The sequence below is a fragment of the Zootoca vivipara genome, chromosome 11 (assembly GCF_965207765.1).
Source record: "Zootoca vivipara chromosome 11, rZooViv2.hap1.1, whole genome shotgun sequence".
Lineage (NCBI taxonomy): Eukaryota > Metazoa > Chordata > Lepidosauria > Squamata > Lacertidae > Zootoca > Zootoca vivipara.
In genome coordinates this window covers 805,651-814,284 of record NC_142594.1, presented here as the reverse complement: position 1 = coordinate 814,284, position 8,634 = coordinate 805,651, and positions in this window count along the sequence as shown.

The following is an 8,634-nucleotide window of genomic DNA, read 5'->3' as shown; positions in this document are numbered from 1 at the left end:
AGAAGAACTGCATGTTCACTCCAGGAATAATCACCTTTGTAAAATGAGTCAAATTGAAGCAGAACACATTGTTGGAGTGTCAGAATGCACAGATAGAAGGCAAATAAGCGTTCTATCGCTTTATTTCGCTTAGTTGCTTACTCTTGAGTAGAACTGCATGTTCACGCCAGAAATAAGCATCTTTGTAAAATGAGCCAAATTGAAGCACAAAACATTGTTGGAGTGTCAGAATGCACAGATAGAAGGCAAATAAGCGTTCCATGGCTTTATTTCGCTTAGTTGCTTACTCTTGAGTAGAACTGCATGTTCACTCCAGAAATAAGCATCTTTGTAAAATGAGTCAAATTGAAGCAGAACACATTGTTGGAGTGTCAGAATGCATAGATAGAAGGCAAATAAGCGTTCCATGGCTTTATTTCGCTTAGTGGCTTACTCTTGAGTAGAACTGCTTTTTCACGCCAGAAATAAGCATCTTTGTGAAATGAGTCAACTTGAAGCAGAACACATTGTTGGAGTGTCAGAATGCATAGATAGAAGGCAAATAAGCGTTCCATGGCTTTATTTCGCTTAGTTGCTTACTCTTGAGTAGAACTGCATATTCACTCCAGGAATAAGCACCTTTGTAAAATGAGCCAAATTGAAGCAGAACACATTGTTGGAGTGTCAGAATGCATAGATAGAAGGCAAGTAAGCGTTCCATGGCTTTATTTCGCTTAGTTGCTTACTCTAGAGTAGAACTGCATGTTCACGCCAGGAATAATCACCTTTGTAAAATGAGTCAAAGTGAAGCAGAACACATTGTTGGAGTGTCAGAATGCACAGATAGAAGGCAAATAAGCGTTCTATCGCTTTATTTCGCTTAGTTGCTTACTCTTGAGTAGAACTGCATGTTCACTCCAGAAATAAGCATCTTTGTGAAATGAGTCAAATTGAAGCAGAACACATTGGTGGAGTGTCAGAATGCATAGATAGAAGGCAAATAAGCGTTCCATGGCTTTATTTCGCTTAGTTGCTTACTCTTGAGTAGAACTGCATATTCACTCCAGGAATAAGCACCTTTGTAAAATGAGTCAAATTGAAGCAGAACACATTGTTGGAGAGTCAGAATGCATAGATAGAAGGCAAATAAGCGTCCCATGGCTTTATTTCGCTTAGTTGCTTCCTCTTGAGTAGAACTGCATATTCACTCCAGGAATAAGCACCTTTGTAAAATGAGTCAAATTGAAGCAGAACACATTGTTGGAGTGTCAGAATGCATAGATAGAAGGCAAATAAGCGTCCCATGGCTTTATTTCGCTTAGTTGCTTACTCTTGAGTAGAACTGCATATTCACTCCAGGAATAAGCACCTTTGTAAAATGAGTCAAAGTGAAGCAGAACACATTGTTGGAGTGTCAGAATGCATAGATAGAAGGCAAATAAGCGTTCTATGGCTTTATTTCGCTTAGTTGCTTACTCTTGAGTAGAACTGCATGTTCACGCCAGAAATAAGCATCTTTGTAAAATGAGCCAAATTGAAGCAGAACACATTGTTGGAGTGTCAGAATGCATAGATAGAAGGCAAATAAGCGTTCCATGGCTTTATTTCGCTTAGTTGCTTCCTCTTGAGTAGAATTGCATATTCACTCCAGGAATAAGCACCTTTGTAAAATGAGTCAAATTGAAGCAGAACACATTGTTGGAGTGTCAGAATGCACAGATAGAATGCAAATAAGCGTTCTATCGCTTTATTTCGCTTAGTTGCTTATTCTTGAGTAGAACTGCATATTCACTCCAGGAATAAGCACCTTTGTAAAATGAGTCAAATTGAAGCAGAACACATTGGTGGAGTGTCAGAATGCATAGGTAGAAGGCAAATAAGCGTTCCATGGCTTTATTTCGCTTAGTTGCTTTCTCTTGAGTAGAACTGCATATTCACTCCAGGAATAAGCACCTTTGTAAATTGAGTCAAATTGAAGCAGAACACATTGTTGGAGTGTCAGAATGCATAGATAGAAGGCAAATAAGCGTTCCATGGCTTTATTTCGCTTAGTTGCTTACTCTTGAGTAGAACTGCATGTTCACTCCAGAAATAAGCATCCTTGTAAAATGAGTCAAATTGAAGCAGAACACATTGGTGGAGTGTCAGAATGCAGAGATAGAAGGCAAATAAGCGTACCATGGCTTTATTTCGCTTAGTTGCTTACTCTTGAGTAGAACTGCATGTTCACGCCAGAAATAAGCATCTTTGTAAAATGAGCCAAATTGAAGCAGAAAACATTGTTGGAGTGTCAGAATGCATAGATAGAAGGCAAATAAGCGTTCCATGGCTTTATTTCGCTTAGTTGCTTACTCTTGAGTAGAACTGCATGTTCACTCCAGAAATAAGCATCTTTGTAAAATGAGTCAAATTGAAGCAGAACACATTGTTGGAGTGTCAGATTGCATAGATAGAAGGCAAGTAAGCGTTCCATGGCTTTATTTCGCTTAGTTGCTTACTCTTGAGTAGATCTGCTTGTTCACTCCAGGAATAATCACCTTTGTAAAATGAGTCAAAGTGAAGCAGAACACATTGGTGGAGTGTCAGAATGCACAGATAGAAGGCAAATAAGCGTTCTATCGCTTTATTTCGCTTAGTTGCTTACTCTTGAGTAGAACTGCATGTTCACTCCAGAAATAAGCATCTTTGTAAAATGAGTCAAATTGAAGCAGAACACATTGGTGGAGTGTCAGAATGCATAGGTAGAAGGCAAATAAGCGTTCCATGGCTTTATTTCGCTTAGTTGCTTTCTCTTGAGTAGAACTGCATATTCACTCCAGGAATAAGCACCTTTGTAAATTGGGTCAAATTGAAGCAGAACACATTGTTGGAGTGTCAGAATGCATAGATAGAAGGCAAATAAGCGTTCCATGGCTTTATTTCGCTTAGTTGCTTACTCTTGAGTAGAACTGCATTTTCACTCCAGAAATAAGCATCTTTGTAAAATGAGTCAAATTGAAGCAGAACACATTGGTGGAGTGTCAGAATCCATAGATAGAAGGCAAATAAGCGTTCTATGGCTTTATTTCGCTTAGTTGCTTACTCTTGAGTAGAACTGCATGTTCACGCCAGAAATAAGCATCTTTGTAAAATGAGCCAAAATGAAGCAGAAAACATTGTTGGAGTGTCAGAATGCATAGATAGAAGGCAAGTAAGCGTTCCATGGCTTTATTTCGCTTAGTTGCTTACTCTTGAGTAGAACTGCATATTCACTCAATAAATGAGCACCTTTGTGAAATGACCCAAATTGAAGCAGAAAACATTGTTGGAGTGTCAGAATGCATAGATAGAAGGCAAATAAGCGTTCCATGGCTTTATTTCGCTTAGTTGCTTACTCTTGAGTAGAACTGCTTGTTCACTCCAGGAATAATCACCTTTGTAAAATGAGTCAAATTGAAGCAGAACACATTGTTGGAGTGTCAGAATGCACAGATAGAAGGCAAATAAGCGTTCTATCGCTTTATTTCGCTGAGTTGCTTACTCTTGAGTAGAACTGCATGTTCACGCCAGGAATAAGCATCTTTGTGAAATGAGTCAAATTGAAGCAGAACACATTGGTGGAGTGTCAGAATGCATAGATAGAAGGCAAATAAGCGTTCCATGGCTTTATTTCGCTTAGTTGCTTACTCTTGAGTAGAACTGCATATTCACTCCAGGAATAAGCACCTTTGTAAAATGAGTCAAAGTGAAGCAGAACACATTGTTGGAGTGTCAGAATGCATAGATAGAAGGCAAATAAGCATTCTATGGCTTTATTTCGCTTAGTTGCTTACTCTTGAGTAGAACTGCATGTTCACGCCAGAAATAAGCATCTTTGTAAAATGAGCCAAATTGAAGCAGAAAACATTGTTGGAGTGTCAGAATGCATAGATAGAAGGCAAATAAGCGTTCCATGGCTTTATTTCGCTTAGTTGCTTACTCTTGAGTAGAACTGCATATTCACTCAAGAAATGAGCACCTTTGTGAAATGACCCAAATTGAAGCAGAAAACATTGTTGGAGTGTCAGAATGCATAGATAGAAGGCAAATAAGCGTTCCATGGCTTTATTTCGCTTAGTTGCTTACTCTTGAGTAGAACTGCATGTTCACTCCAGAAATAAGCATCTTTGTAAAATGAGTCAAATTGAAGCAGAACACATTGGTGGAGTGTCAGAATGCATAGGTAGAAGGCAAATAAGCGTTCCATGGCTTTATTTCGCTTAGTTGCTTACTCTTGAGTAGAACTGCATATTCACTCCAGGAATAAGCACCTTTGTAAATTGAGTCAAATTGAAGCAGAACACATTGTTGGAGTGTCAGAATGCATAGATAGAAGGCAAATAAGCGTTCCATGGCTTTATTTCGCTTAGTTGCTTACTCTTGAGTAGAACTGCATATTCACTCCAGGAATAAGCACCTTTGTAAAATGAGTCAAATTGAAGCAGAACACATTGTTGGAGTGTCAGAATGCACAGATAGAAGGCAAATAAGCGTTCTATCGCTTTATTTCGCTTAGTTGCTTACTCTTGAGTAGAACTGCATGTTCACGCCAGAAATAAGCATCTTTGTAAAATGAGCCAAATTGAAGCAGAAAACATTGTTGGAGTGTCAGAATGCATAGATAGAAGGCTAATAAGCGTTCCATGGCTTTATTTCGCTTAGTTGCTTACTCTTGAGTAGAACTGCATATTCACTCAAGAAATGAGCACCTTTTTGAAATGAGTCAAATTGAAGCGGAACACATTCTTGGAGTGTCAGAATGCAGAGATAGAAGGCAAATGGGCGTTCCATGGCTTTATTTCGCTTAGTTGATTACTCTTGAGTAGAACTGCATGTTCACCCCAGGAATAAGCATCTTTGTGAAATGAGTCAAATCGGAACACATTGGTGGAGTGTCAGAATGCATAGATAGAAGGCAAATAAGCGTTCCATGGCTTTATTTCGCTTAGTTGCTTACTCTTGAGTAGAACTGCATATTCACTCCAGGAATAAGCACCTTTGTAAAATGAGTCAAAGTGAAGCAGAACACATTGTTGGAGTGTCAGAATGCATAGATAGAAGGCAAATAAGCGTTCCATGGCTTTATTTCGCTTAGTTGCTTACTCTTGAGTAGAACTGCATGTTCAAGCCAGAAATAAGCATATTTGTAAAATGAGCCAAATTGAAGCAGAAAACATTGTTGGAGTGTCAGAATGCATAGATAGAAGGCAAATAAGCGTTCCATGGCTTTATTTCGCTTAGTTGCTTACTCTTGAGTAGAACTGCATGTTCAAGCCAGAAATAAGCATCTTTGTAAAATGAGCCAAATTGAAGCAGAAAACATTGTTGGTGTGTCAGAATGCATAGATAGAAGGCAAATAAGCGTTCCATGGCTTTATTTCGCTTAGTTGCTTACTCTTGAGTAGAACTGCATGTTCACGCCAGAAATAAGCATCTTTGTGAAATGCGTCAAATTGAAGCAGAAAACATTGTTGGAGTGTCAGAATGCATAGATAGAAGGCAAATAAGCGTTCCATGGCTTTATTTCGCTTAGTTGCTTACTCTTGACTAGAACTGCATGTTCACGCCAGAAATAAGCATCTTTGTAAAATGAGCCAAATTGAAGCAGAAAACATTGTTGGAGTGTCAGAATGCATAGATAGAAGGCAAATAAGCGTTCCATGGCTTTATTTCGCTTAGTTGCTTACTCTTGAGTAGAACTGCATGTTCACGCCAGAAATAAGCATCTTTGTAAAATGAGTCAAATTGAAGCAGAACACATTGTTGGAGTGTCAGAATGCACAGATAGAAGGCAAATAAGCGTTCTATCGCTTTATTTCGCTTAGTTGCTTACTCTTGAGTAGAACTGCATGTTCAAGCCAGAAATAAGCATCTTTGTAAAATGAGCCAAATTGAAGCAGAAAACATTGCTGGTGTGTCAGAATGCGTAGATAGAAGGCAAATAAGCGTTCCATGGCTTTATTTCGCTTAGTTGCTTACTCTTGAGTAGAACTGCATGTTCAAGCCAGAAATAAGCATATTTGTAAAATGAGCCAAATTGAAGCAGAAAACATTGTTGGAGTGTCAGAATGCATAGATAGAAGGCAAATAAGCGTTCCATGGCTTTATTTCGCTTAGTTGCTTACTCTTGAGTAGAACTGCATGTTCAAGCCAGAAATAAGCATCTTTGTAAAATGAGCCAAATTGAAGCAGAAAACATTGTTGGTGTGTCAGAATGCATAGATAGAAGGCAAATAAGCGTTCCATGGCTTTATTTCGCTTAGTTGCTTACTCTTGAGTAGAACTGCATGTTTACGCCAGAAATAAGCATCTTTGTGAAATGAGTCAAATTGAAGCAGAAAACATTGTTGGAGTGTCAGAATGCACAGGTAGAAGGCAAATAAGCGTTCTATCGCTTTATTTCGCTTAGTTGCTTACTCTTGAGTAGAACTGCATGTTCACGCCAGAAATAAGCATCTTTGTGAAATGAGTCAAATTGAAGCAGAAAACATTGTTGGAGTGTCAGAATGCACAGATAGAAGGCAAATAAGCGTTCTATCGCTTTATTTCGCTTAGTTGCTTACTCTTGAGTAGAACTGCATGTTCACGCCAGAAATAAGCATCTTTGTAAAATGAGCCAAATTGAAGCAGAAAACATTGTTGGTGTGTCAGAATGCATAGATAGAAGGCAAATAAGCGTTCCATGGCTTTATTTCGCTTAGTTGCTTACTCTTGAGTAGAACTGCATGTTCACGCTAGAAATAAGCATCTTTGTGAAATGAGTCAAATTGAAGCAGAAAACATTGTTGGAGTGTCAGAATGCACAGATAGAAGGCAAATAAGCGTTCTATCGCTCTATTTCGCTTAGTTGCTTACTCTTGAGTAGAACTGCATGTTCACGCCAGAAATAAGCATCTTTGTAAAATGAGCCAAATTGAAGCAGAAAACATTGTTGGAGTGTCAGAATGCATAGATAGAAGGCAAATAAGCGTTCCATGGCTTTATTTCGCTTAGTTGCTTACTCTTGAGTAGAACTGCATGTTCAAGCCAGAAATAGGCATCTTTGTAAAATGAGCCAAATTGAAGCAGAAAACATTGTTGGTGTGTCAGAATGCATAGATAGAAGGCAAATAAGCGTTCCATGGCTTTATTTCGCTTAGTTGCTTACTCTTGAGTAGAACTGCATGTTCAAGCCAGAAATAAGCATCTTTGTAAAATGAGTCAAATTGAAGCAGAAAACATTGTTGGTGTGTCAGAATGCATAGATAGAAGGCAAATAAGCGTTCCATGGCTTTATTTCGCTTAGTTGCTTACTCTTGAGTAGAACTGCATGTTTACGCCAGAAATAAGCATCTTTGTAAAATGAGCCAAATTGAAGCAGAAAACATTGTTGGTGTGTCAGAATGCATAGATAGAAGGCAAATAAGCGTTCCATGGCTTTATTTCGCTTAGTTGCTTACTCTTGAGTAGAACTGCATGTTCAAGCCAGAAATAAGCATCTTTGTAAAATGAGCCAAATTGAAGCAGAAAACATTGTTGGTGTATCAGAATGCATAGATAGAAGGCAAATAAGCGTTCCATGGCTTTATTTCGCTTAGTTGCTTACTCTTGAGTAGAACTGCTTGTTCACTCCAGGAATAATCACCTTTGTAAAATGAGTCAAATTGAAGCAGAACACATTGTTGGAGTGTCAGAATGCACAGATAGAAGGCAAATAAGCGTTCTATCGCTTTATTTCGCTGAGTTGCTTACTCTTGAGTAGAACTGCATGTTCAAGCCAGATATAAGCATCTTTGTGAAATGAGCCAAATTGAAGCAGAAAACATTGTTGGTGTGTCAGAATGCATAGATAGAAGGCAAATAAGCGTTCCATGGCTTTATTTCGCTTAGTTGCTTACTCTTGAGTAGAACTGCATGTTCACGCCAGAAATAAGCATCTTTGTGAAATGAGTCAAATTGAAGCAGAAAACATTGTTGGAGTGTCAGAATGCATAGATAGAAGGCAAATAAGCGTTCCATGGCTTTATTTCGCTTAGTTGCTTACTCTTGACTAGAACTGCATGTTCACGCCAGAAATAAGCATCTTTGTAAAATGAGCCAAATTGAAGCAGAAAACATTGTTGGAGTGTCAGAATGCATAGATAGAAGGCAAATAAGCGTTCCATGGCTTTATTTCGCTTAGTTGCTTACTCTTGAGTAGAACTGGATGTTCACGCTAGAAATAAGCATATTTGTGAAATGAGTCAAATTGAAGCAGAAAACATTGTTGGAGTGTCAGAATGCACAGATAGAAGGCAAATAAGCGTTCTATCGCTCTATTTCGCTTAGTTGCTTACTCTTGAGTAGAACTGCATGTTCACGCCAGAAATAAGCATCTTTGTAAAATGAGCCAAATTGAAGCAGAAAACATTGTTGGAGTGTCAGAATGCATAGATAGAAGGCAAATAAGCGTTCCATGGCTTTATTTCGCTTAGTTGCTTACTCTTGAGTAAAACTGCTTGTTCACTCCAGGAATAATCACCTTTGTAAAATGAGTCAAATTGAAGCAGAACACATTGTTGGAGTGTCAGAATGCACAGATAGAAGGCAAATAAGCGTTCTATCGCTTTATTTCGCTTAGTTGCTTACTCTTGAGTAGAACTGCATGTTCAAGCCAGA